General features: G+C 45.2%; 1 long non-coding RNA gene across 3 annotated transcripts; it reads left to right on the top strand.

Annotated features, from left to right (window-relative positions):
• The first annotated feature begins 3,413 nt into the window (after positions 1–3,413).
• Positions 3,414–10,034, top strand: LOC119324935. Of its 3 annotated transcripts, none has more exons than XR_005157243.1 (4): positions 3,414–3,584; positions 3,718–4,423; positions 5,386–5,457; positions 9,736–10,034. It is a non-coding gene; the product is annotated as an uncharacterized LOC119324935 (long non-coding RNA). The 3 variants fall into 3 exon arrangements; XR_005157244.1 differs by having other exon boundaries at positions 3,414–3,933; positions 4,074–4,423; XR_005157242.1 differs by having other exon boundaries at positions 3,414–4,423.
• The last annotated feature ends 697 nt before the right edge of the window (positions 10,035–10,731 follow it).

Raw genomic sequence — 10,731 nt, 5'->3', positions numbered from 1 at the left:
TCCACAACTCTCTTTTCAATGCAATGAAATGCAAGCTCTCTTGTGTTTTCTCGAGAAAAAGGTTTATAGTTTCATTTTTGACAAAACAAGGAATAAATTCAAAAATACTGCTCCCTCCATTCCATAATAAGTGTCGTGGTTTTAGTTAGAGTTCGAACTAAAACCATTACACTTACCCCCTCTGTTCCTAAATATAAGTCTTTCTAGAGATTCCAATATGGACTACATATGGAGCAAAATGAGTGAATCTACACTCCAAACTACGTCTATATGCATCCGTATGTAGTCTAAATTGAAATCTCTACAAAGACTTATATTTATGAACGGAGGGAGTATTTTGGAACGGAGGGAGTATTTTGCAACGGAGGGAGTAGTACATAGTTTTTTTTACCTCGAGTGCCTGGACCAGGCTTCCCTAACACCATTGGTAAACCACTTTCTAGATTCAGCTTGGATCACATCCATTACATCTTGTCCATTGAGGCTAAAGTACCTAAAGCAAACATCTTCCACTTAAGAACTTTTGGGTTGAGCACCTAGGCTTCATCGAGGTGGTTCAACAAGCTTGGAGTCTCGCATGCGAAAGCCAAAAAAAGACACGGTTCTAGACTCAAATACTTTTTTGTTCTTATCAATTTGGGTTGCTCACAACGTATGCCGCGTGGTTCTTCTGAACTCAAACACACAGTTTTTTTTGTCGCCTTTCATTGCTGGTTATGAATTGGAATGTACCCCCCCCCCCTCCACCCCCATCCTCGTTATTATTGTGCCCGGTCTTCTCCAATGCATAATCAACTTAACATTGTTGCACCCACGGGCTTCTCTTCTAGCTTCCCATCATGCAAGTTTCTTCCCAATCATTGCTTTTTTTTCTCAAAGGGCTCCTGGAAATGTTTGTCTGAGGGTGAATTACCACAAGTCCTGTATTCTGCCAATCAGCGTTGACAATGACAGCATCTAGTCATTTGCTGGGCAATTTGGTCGTAAGGCGGGATCCTTTGCCTTGCCTATCTTGGGCTTCCTATGAGCCTGTCTCACTCTCACATTCTGTGTCTTCAAACCATTGATGAGCCACATTGGGTGCTGCCTTTCTTGATGCTCCAGCTTCCTCTATCAAGGAGGCAAATTCAGGTTGTTAAGTCTGCCTTAAGTGCCCTTTCCACCTACTTCATGGGTTTACTCCATCTTGGAGTAAAAGAAAATACCCATCGCGCTCACCACCATTCTCTGGGGCCTCCAAAACCATGGGCCGCTGAAAATCTCTTGCGGCTTGGACAATGGTTTGCAAACCAAAGGATAAAGATGGTCTGGGTATTATTTACCTGACAGTTCAAATGAAGCTTTCATGCTCAATTTTCTTCACAAGCTGAACAAAAATCCGGTAAAACAAAGAAGTTGAAGCTGTGCCCCTACAATTTACTATCCTATTGATGTTGTCCACTAACTGAGATGTTTCAACTTGAGCTTTTTTGTCCAGTTTTCGCACTGGCGAAGCTAATGTTTTCACCTTGAGTGGTGTAACTTAGTTCTTCTTCTGGATGAATAGTACAAACTGGTTTGTCTGATGACATCGATAGCTCTGCAGGTATCTTGATTTACATTCTGTTGGGTGGTGTAACTTAGTTTTTCTTCTGGATGAATAGTACAAACTGGTTTGTCTGATGACATCGATAGCTCTGCAGGTATCTTGATTTACATTCTGTTGGGTGGTGGCTGAGACGCAGAAATCGCCTGTTTGGTGCAGGTTATTCCAATTTGTGTGCTCATAGAAATTGACCTTTTGTGTACCATGGACCAGTGAACTGTGAAGTGGACTTTGTAGGAATTTTTGTGTACACAATTATCCCGTTGCATGACGACTGTGGTTTGCTTCAATAAATTAAAATATTATTCTGAACGTAATTAATTACTCCGTCCATTCTAAAATAAATGATTCAACTTTGTACTTATTTTGGGATGGAGGGAGTAGAATATTGGGATTTGTTTGCTTAATGCTTGCACGTCGAGGCCGGTACGTGCAACTGTCAACTCATCTTCCTTGCGTTTTGTGTGCGTGTTCAGCCCCTGATCACTATTTCTCGTTGTATCAAAGCGGGGGCATTTCAACATCAAATTTCCGCTGATGTCCCGTTGTGTGTGTGTTGAACGTATATGGTTCTGGCTGTCACACGTTGTCTTGTAACTGGCTGACTGTTGCTACTTGATGGCGACTCGATAAGGGTGGGGACAGGGCTTTTTTCGTTTTTTTGCTGCTGAAACTTATTCCTTTTTCTTTTTTATTTGAGATGTTGTGATTGAATGATTCAATGATGTGTGTCTTTTGTTTATGTACAGTAAAGGAATCTTTTAGTTGTGTCGCACTTGAGTCAGAGATGATGTGGCATTATCTAGCCGGTGACGCTAACATTGTGATGGACGAACATGTTGCAACATACTCCCTCTGTATCAAAATATAAGACGTTTTTTGATACAGGGAAGTATTAGACTGTCACAACATTTGTATAACTTTGCTTCAAAACTATCATCAAATTAGAGTTGTTTGCCGTTGGTGCGTGGTTAGGACAGCATGGCTTGTTGCATCCATGATGAAAAGTTTTATCGGTGTTTGTCCATCAGGGCATGGCCAATGGGTAGCTTCAACCTAGTGGTTCCGCAGATCCATGTAGGCTCGGAGGGTGATGTCTCCATTGTAGATGCCCTCATGAAGTCGGAACTGCTGCACCATGACGTTGTGAGCAATAATGATGGCGCTTTGTAGTATCTCCTTTTTGTTTTCTTCTTTGAATGTGTCGAGTTTGTGATCATCTGGCCGTGCCGGTTTGTGGTGCCCCCTGTCTAGCTCGGATAGTGTGGTTGGGTTGTAGGTTTGGTTTTTGCCTGGCTTCTCCCAAAGATTTCGCCCCTTTTCGAAAAAGCTAAATCATTTTTTTTTTGAAAAAATAGGAATGAACATCGATCTGGCACCGTTGAATCTTTCTATTTTTGTTGGTTCCTGTTGTTCTGTGGATATGTAAAGCTGTCTGTAAATCTGCAGCTCTTTACGCATATTTTTGTTCCGTAGTTGATACATTTGAATCTGCGTATACAGTTAAGTTAGAAAAAAAATCTGTGATTTAAAAAGAACATCCTTTTCTTTTAGACAAAAAAAAAGATCTGCGTATACTGTTACGTGCGGTGGGCTTTCTTTTACTTTCGCTCGTGTGGGCTCTCCTGAGACGAAAGGAGTTTTGGGCTTCAATCTCACTGTCAGCGTGACTCTTCAGGCTTCAGGGTGGGCTCTCTCTCCACTCCACATCGTGGGATTCGACTCCACCACTTTCCCCATGATTGTCTAAAAAAAAAAACACTTTCCCCATGAGCTGTGACCTGGGCGAGATGAGTAGCCGCAGCCCACCCTCGCCGGCGGCGGCCCCGCCGCTGGAGGACGACAACCTCCTCTCCGAGATCCTCCTCCGCCTCCCGCCAGATCCGTCCTCCCTCCCTCGCGCCTCCCTCGTCTCCAAGCGCTGGCGCAGCCTCATCTCCGACCACGGCTTCTCCCGCCGCTTCCGCCTCCACCACCGCCGCAACCCTCCTCTCCTCGGGTTCTTCCTCTCTCTCGCCTTCATACCAACCATGGATCCCCCCAATCGTGTCTCGGATGGCCGCTTCTGCTTGCCGGTCGACGGCCACATCCTAACCCTTGGATGCCGCCATGGTCTCGTACTCATGTTCCAGGTGACGCGGCTCCAGGTCCTGGTGTGGGACCCCGTCACCGGCGAACTGCACCGCATTGTCGCTCCCCCGGGGTTCGATGCAAAGAAGATGCGGATCAATGGGACGGTGCTTCGCGCGACATCCAACACTTCCAGGTTGTCTTGGTAGACACAGAGACAAACCAACAACATACACGGGCAATCACCTGTGTTTACTCGTCGGAGACTGGTGAATGGGGTAATCTCATGTCAACACCGCTTCAATCCAAGGCTTCGAGTTCTGTGACCCAACTCTGCCCTAGGATCAATAAGTTATGTCCTGGTGTTCTAGTTGGGGATTCCCTTTACTGGTTGCTTTCTGATAGTATGGCTTGCCAGGGGCGATTGCAACTTCTCGGTTATGCGGGCGGAGGGTGGTGGCGTTGGTTTCATTTATCTGTCACGCTTGAGCGCCCAACTATGGAAGAGGAAGACCGATTGCGATGACGTTGCTTCATGGGTGCTGGGAAAAACTATTGAACTGGACAAGCTACTTTCCATGAATTCGAAGGAGAAGCGACATTTGCCTATGATACTAGCATTTGCTGAGGACAATAATGTTGTGCTCCTGTGGACAATTATGGGCTTATTCACGATCCAGCTTGAATCATTGCAGTTCATGAAACTTGGCGTAACTAACAACATAGCTCAATATTATCCACTCGAAAGTGTCTATGCTGCAGGTGCAGGTAATATCATGCCTTTACACTATGGATATAAGAAAACACATTTATCTTTTGCTTATTGGTTGATGTGATGCCATGCCATTCACATCATGTGAAATTGAAAAAAAATCATGTAGTTCATATCACTTGTTTGTTTTGCTGCTGGTTGATCTCTTCAGCATATAGCAAAGTTGTTCGTTACTGTGTTCTTTTCGGATGTTTATGTGGTGGCGTTCCATGTAGTTATGCTGTTTGAGTGAGAGGTGGCAAATTCTTTATCTCACACAAAGATTGGGACTTGAGGAAGATTGGCATTTCTTTGAATAGTCAGTAATTCAATTAAGTTTGATTGTCGCATTTCTATTGGCATATTCAAGAATTGTATAATAGTAGTATTAATGCATTAGTGCATAGCTAAAGAGCAGATGTTGTTTCTCAAGATGAGACCATAGTGGTTGGAAACTGAAGTCAACTACATGGAGAAAATCTAGCTTGAACCAAGTGGAATGTCAAATAGGTAGCTCAATTGGCACATTCAGAAACTTAAAGCTGGTTATAGTTCTAACATTATTGTGATCTAAACTTAAATATATAATAAGGATTTGGCTCGTTATTTACCAAACAGTTGTTTATGTTTAACACTTTCAGAAGGGTCATTCTGCAAGTGGCGAGTTCATTTGTGCGAGAGTAAAATAATAAATGGATTTTATAAAAAAAAGCTGGCTAAATTTGTTTAAAATATGAATAGTCATGATCACCTTTTTTGCTAAAATTTGTTAGTATTGGATATATTATATTTTATCTGATATATGGAGTGGATCAAGCTTAAGAATAATTTTGGATAACTACTCTTGAGAATATTCTCTTTATTTAATAGTAGATTCTTTTTTTTTTATCTACTCCTGATGTTGTATCAGATCCCCTCATATCTATTTGACTTTTGACAATTTGTTGGTATGTCATTGGTTCCTTACCTTTGCTTGTAGTCATGGCCATTCGTCATGGAAATGATGGAACCGAGTAGATGGATGTGCTATAGTGATGTACTGATTGAGCAGGTAAGCCCATCACTGATTTTTTTTTTCTGTCCTTTGTTTCGTGGATACTTTTCTGTTCTGTTTTTACTAGTTGCCACATCGCACTTGATATGTGGCTATGTGTCTATAGAGTGCTTCAATATTTTTCTTAGCATTATGTTTATTTCACTTTAACTCACATGTGTATACAGACATTTTCATCTTCCCTTGCAGGACGTAGTAGTTCATCCATTACCATTAAGGAGCTAGTAATAAATAGGGAAATAGACAATACCATGGTATATTTCATTAAAGCATGACCTATCTAATATATATGTATGATACTGTTCTTGTGAAGGAAATAGACGATAGTAATCTTGCTATATCTAATAAATTTCAGTATCTATAATTTACTTTTGGACACACTCGCTTAAATTTGAGATTTAGAACATAAAAACGGACTCTTAGTACATTTTGAGTGCCTTATGCTACACAAAGGTTTTATTTTCATTCTTTTCTGAAAAAACAGTAATTAAATTCGAACTACTAGTATGCAGGGGTTTTCACCGGTGGTGCCTGGTCCACAGTCTTCCCTAAGACCATTGTTAAACCTCTTCTAGATTCGCCTCGAATACATACATTATGTTCCATCCTTTCAGAACAAAGTATCTAAAGCAAATCTTCCGCTTTGAGGACTTTTGGGTTGAGTACCCATGTTTTGTAGAGGTGCTTCAACAAGCTTGTAGGCTTCCTTGGCTAAACAGAGACATCAGCGGCACATCTCATCTAAACTAAATAACACTAGAAGAACCTTTGAAATCAGGAGCAGAAATCTTTCCGGCCTCTCGTGGATGGTTGCGAATTGGAACTTGGTTTGTTGAGCCTCCAGATGGAATTTAAGAACTAAGGCCTATATCTGTTGCAGAAAGGAACTTCACGGGAATTATTAAACATCGCATTAACAACTCCCCCACTATCAGCGCGTTACTATCAGATGGGTCTGCTTCGGAGATGAAAACTTAAAATTCTTTCATGCGGTGGCCTAAAATGCCCCTCATTCCATCTCTTGCTGATTGACCGGGTTCCTCAATCAATGATTATGAAGCCTAAGCTGGTATAATCTGGAGAGCATATAATAGCAGAGTGCCTATCTCGGCCATCCCCATGCGTTCTTTGATCTTTCTGAGCTTCTTCAACAGATCTTGGCTACCTCTTGAGCCCCTTCTCTAGATAGGAGATTGATATGGAAAAGGATTTTTACAACCTGTGTGATGATTCTCGGGATTCCGCCATCCTACTACACTTGGACCTTTACCGAAAAAGGGTTTCCCCCCGCTTTGTATTACAAAGCAACAACATCGATACAACCCACGATAGGTGCTGGGGCGGAAGCAGCACAGGCACGCCCAAAAGAAAAAAAGAGAAAACACAAAAGGAAAAAAAAAATACCGACAACGGCGGATCAACAAAAACGAAGATGACTCGCCACCGCTGCGCCCGCCGGAGAGTTCCACCACGCTCCTAGCACCACGAAACGCCGCATACCAAGTAACACCTTCAAGAAGGAACGCGACGACAACGACGCTGCTACCGGACATGGCCTAGGGTTTCCCCCGGTACGCGAAGGGCCGTGGGAGGAAGGGGGATATCCGACGCCCTTCAGGAAGGCACGGCGACGCCCACGGGCGTCACCGCGTCGGTGCCGAACAAGCCGACAAGGATTTCTCCCAACCTCCTACCAACCACGACCCCAGACGATCCATCGCGCTCCACCATACTTGCCGTCCACCAATATGCGCCACCACGGACACGTAGTCACCATCGCTGTCTCACCGTGACAAGCGAAGCGAGACCAGCGGGATCGAGAGGAACCAGCCGAAAACGAGGAGCAGCAGGGTCAGCGGCCACGTGGGAGGGGACAACCTCCACCACCCTCGGCGGTGACCGACCGGACGTAGCTCAGGAGCAAACCAGGCACCCCTGCCCGGCCGAGCCCGAAGCGGGCTCGTGAAGCTCCCGTCGCTGCGCTGCAGTACACGCGCCACCGTCTCCGCCACCCCCAGCCCAAGCCACACCTCCGTCCGCCGGAGATGACGCCGGAAAGCACACGCCAGGCCCACCCAGACCCAGATGGGGCCCAAAAGGGCCCAAATCTGGGCCGGAAGGGCGCCGCCGCCAGCCACCGCGCCGCCCCGCAGCCAAGCAGCCACACCACCGCCACCATGCCACCCGGAGCTGCGCCGCCTGCGAAGACGAGCCGCCACCGGATCCGAAGTCGACCTGGGTGCACCGCCGCCGGCGCCAACGCCCGAGCTACAGCGCCGCGCGGGGAGGAAGAGAACAGGGCCGCCGCCGCCGGCATCACGCGAGCCAGGCCCGGTGGCCTACGCCGGCGGCGGCGGGAGGGGAAAGGAGGAGGGGGGGCGCTGGGAGGGGCAGGGAAGGGGAGCCCCCGGCCGCCTCGCTCGGGGAGGCGACGCGGGGGGTACGGGGGAGGAGGGGAGGGGGAGGAGGAGCCGGGGCGCGCCCGCCGGCGGCCGGGGGCGGCGGGAGCGGGGGAGGGCGGCGGCGGCGGAGGGAAACCCTAGCGGGAGCCGCTCCTCGTCTAAGTGATGATTTCAGGAGTTCGCACTTGGACCTTTAGGCTTCGCTCGGTTGGTTCATTCCCACAGGGAACCAGCTCAGGGATCGGGTTGATCCCCTAATGTCACCCAACCGCCACCGGTCCCTCCCCGCCAAACCCCACCAACCTCTTGATCTTAAACTCTGTTCTGTTGCTACACAGGGAATCAAATAGGTACATACAACATAAGCAAATATATACTCCCTCTGTAAAGAAATATAAGAGCGTTTAGTTCACTAAAGTAGTGATCTAAACGCTCTTATATTTCTTTACGGAGGGAGTACATGTGAGGATTATCAAGCCCAAGCTAGAGACCAGCCATGGAGTTCAATAAATATAATCACAGCTCTACAGCTACGAGTTGTAGGACCAAAAGAAAATTACATTTGTACTTTTCAAGATCACAACTACTGAAAATACAATATTATCACAACTATAAAACATTTGAATGCATTTATCCTTTTCTCCAGTTGACTTTGGGAGTTTTTCGCCTCTTATAATGAAGTGGAAAACAGATCCTCAAGGCAAGTAATGCTTGCAAAACCATGGAAAAGTTCAAGTGGAGAAAAGTCAGCCTAGTACCTAGTAAGGTAAGTCAGCAATAGAACAGATTTATGACTCACAACCACTAACCAAGGTAGTGATGAATCGGCGACAACATTCATCAGGACCCCTTATCAGCTAGCTGAAATTTTTTGCTTGCTACCCTTATCAGCTAGCTGAAACCATTTGCTTGCTACTTGCTGGGGTAGCAATTGTGGAAGTGATGAATCAGCAAAGGTCACAACTGATACAATCTTAAACACACTATTCAAGGGACACTGGGTGAGAACAAACTCACGGAAAAAAAGAGTAAGCACTAAAACGAATCATTATATTTGTTCATCATGATACCATCCACGCACAATCATGGTACCATCATTAATGCACGATCTCTCTTTCTTTTGTTTACATCTGCTTACATTGGTTGCTTGTCCGGCTTCTCTTTCCATTTCTTTTCTGACTTGCCAATCTCCTAATTCAAGTGGAAAGTTGTGAACTGCACGAACCTTAGAAAATAACATGGTCAGTTGTAGGATGGCCAGCCTAGGGGTGAAATCATGAAGTTGCATGACAGGACTGCTTACCATCATAACAGTTCCTGAATTGGTGGAGAACAGTACACCAAAAATTGTAAAATAATATTAATGGAGGGAGCACTAATAAGTTAGATGATGCATTATCCGTTGCTTGAGGCTTGTACTGCATGAATTTTATTTATTTTGATTTGTGACCGACTATCTAACTCGTACATTTATAAAAGTACACCTATAAGCTACAAACCAGATGCATCTGTTTTATTCTCCAGAAGCTAAGTAGTAATCTAAACACTCTTATATTTCTTTACGGAGGGAGTACTTGATTTGGATAATTTGAATCACTGGTCTTTTAGCTTCTGCTGCGATCAGATGTTGCCAAAATTTAGGAATATATCAACAATAGAAGTTGAAGGTGTGTCACTTGAAAGTTGAAATTAACAGTTTTGTTGATGTTGTCCAATAGCTGAGATGATTCAACTTTGAGCTTTTGGCCAAGTTTCCACAATGGTGAAGCTAATGTTTATTATTTGAGTCATGCAAAAATTGTGAGATATAACTTAAATTTTCCCAAAAGAATAGTACAAATTTGTTTGACTGATGACGTTGATTGCTCTGCAGGTATCTAGAGTTACATTGTGGTGGCCGAGATGGTGAAATGGCTACTTGGGTTCCATTTCTTCGTCCACTCAACCTGAAAACTGACCCTCTATGTAGGATACATTGGTGAACTGTGAAGTTGACCATGCTGGAATTAATCGCATGATTTGCTATCTCAGTCTATTGTCCCATTTCTGTACACTACTTGTCAACCGGCATGAAGCCATAAAGGCGTTCGATGAATCAGTGCGTTGTGGTTCATTTGCTTTATTGTCGCACGTTAATGCAAGCCCGTGTATCGGTTGTTCTTGCTTTTACTCTGCATCTGTGCTCATTTTCACACTGTTTTCCGTTTGGTTATCGTGTTCAATGCTGTATAATTATAGATCAATTTATTGCATATATCAAACAGGGGAAGATTCTCCATTAAGTCAAGTCATCATACGGAGTCCTCATGAACGATGGGAATCGTCGAAGGGGGTAGCAAGGCGATTCTATTTCGAGACAAGGCTTTTGCATGGTACAAAATTCAGGTTAAACATTGGCGAAATCTAGAGTGGCAGAAACGAAATTTTACCTTAAACATTTTCCTTTGGAAGCCTTGCGCATAACAAAAGTGCAAGGCGGTTCCATGGTGTTAGGGTTTGTGGGTTATGCTCCGCGCCTTGAGCAGGCCCAGAGTACTAGTTCTGCTGCTTGTGGAAGTGTTAGAGCAACTCTAGCAGACCCCGCATCCGGCGCGAACCCGCATAATTCCGGCGATTATACGGGCTCGGCCCAATATTCTGGTCAGATCAGAGCCCGCATCGTTGTTCGGCCCGTAAATTTTTTTGGCGCAGCCCGCAAACGCTTTCCCCGAACCAGTATAATCGCGGGTTTGTGGGGCGAAACCCTATCCCCCCCCCAGTCGCGTTTGCCCCCAATTCCCCACCGCGCCGCTCGATTTCTCGCTGCTGGCGAGCCTCCGAAAGCCATGGACGGCTCTGGGATGAGGAGCAGCGCTGCCGCCGCGCGCAA

Source organism: Triticum dicoccoides, chromosome 6B, assembly GCF_002162155.2.
Source record: "Triticum dicoccoides isolate Atlit2015 ecotype Zavitan chromosome 6B, WEW_v2.0, whole genome shotgun sequence".
In the NCBI taxonomy this organism is placed as follows: Eukaryota; Viridiplantae; Streptophyta; class Magnoliopsida; order Poales; family Poaceae; genus Triticum; species Triticum dicoccoides.
Note: the sequence above shows the minus strand (reverse complement) of the source record. Positions and strands in the feature narration are given on the sequence as shown.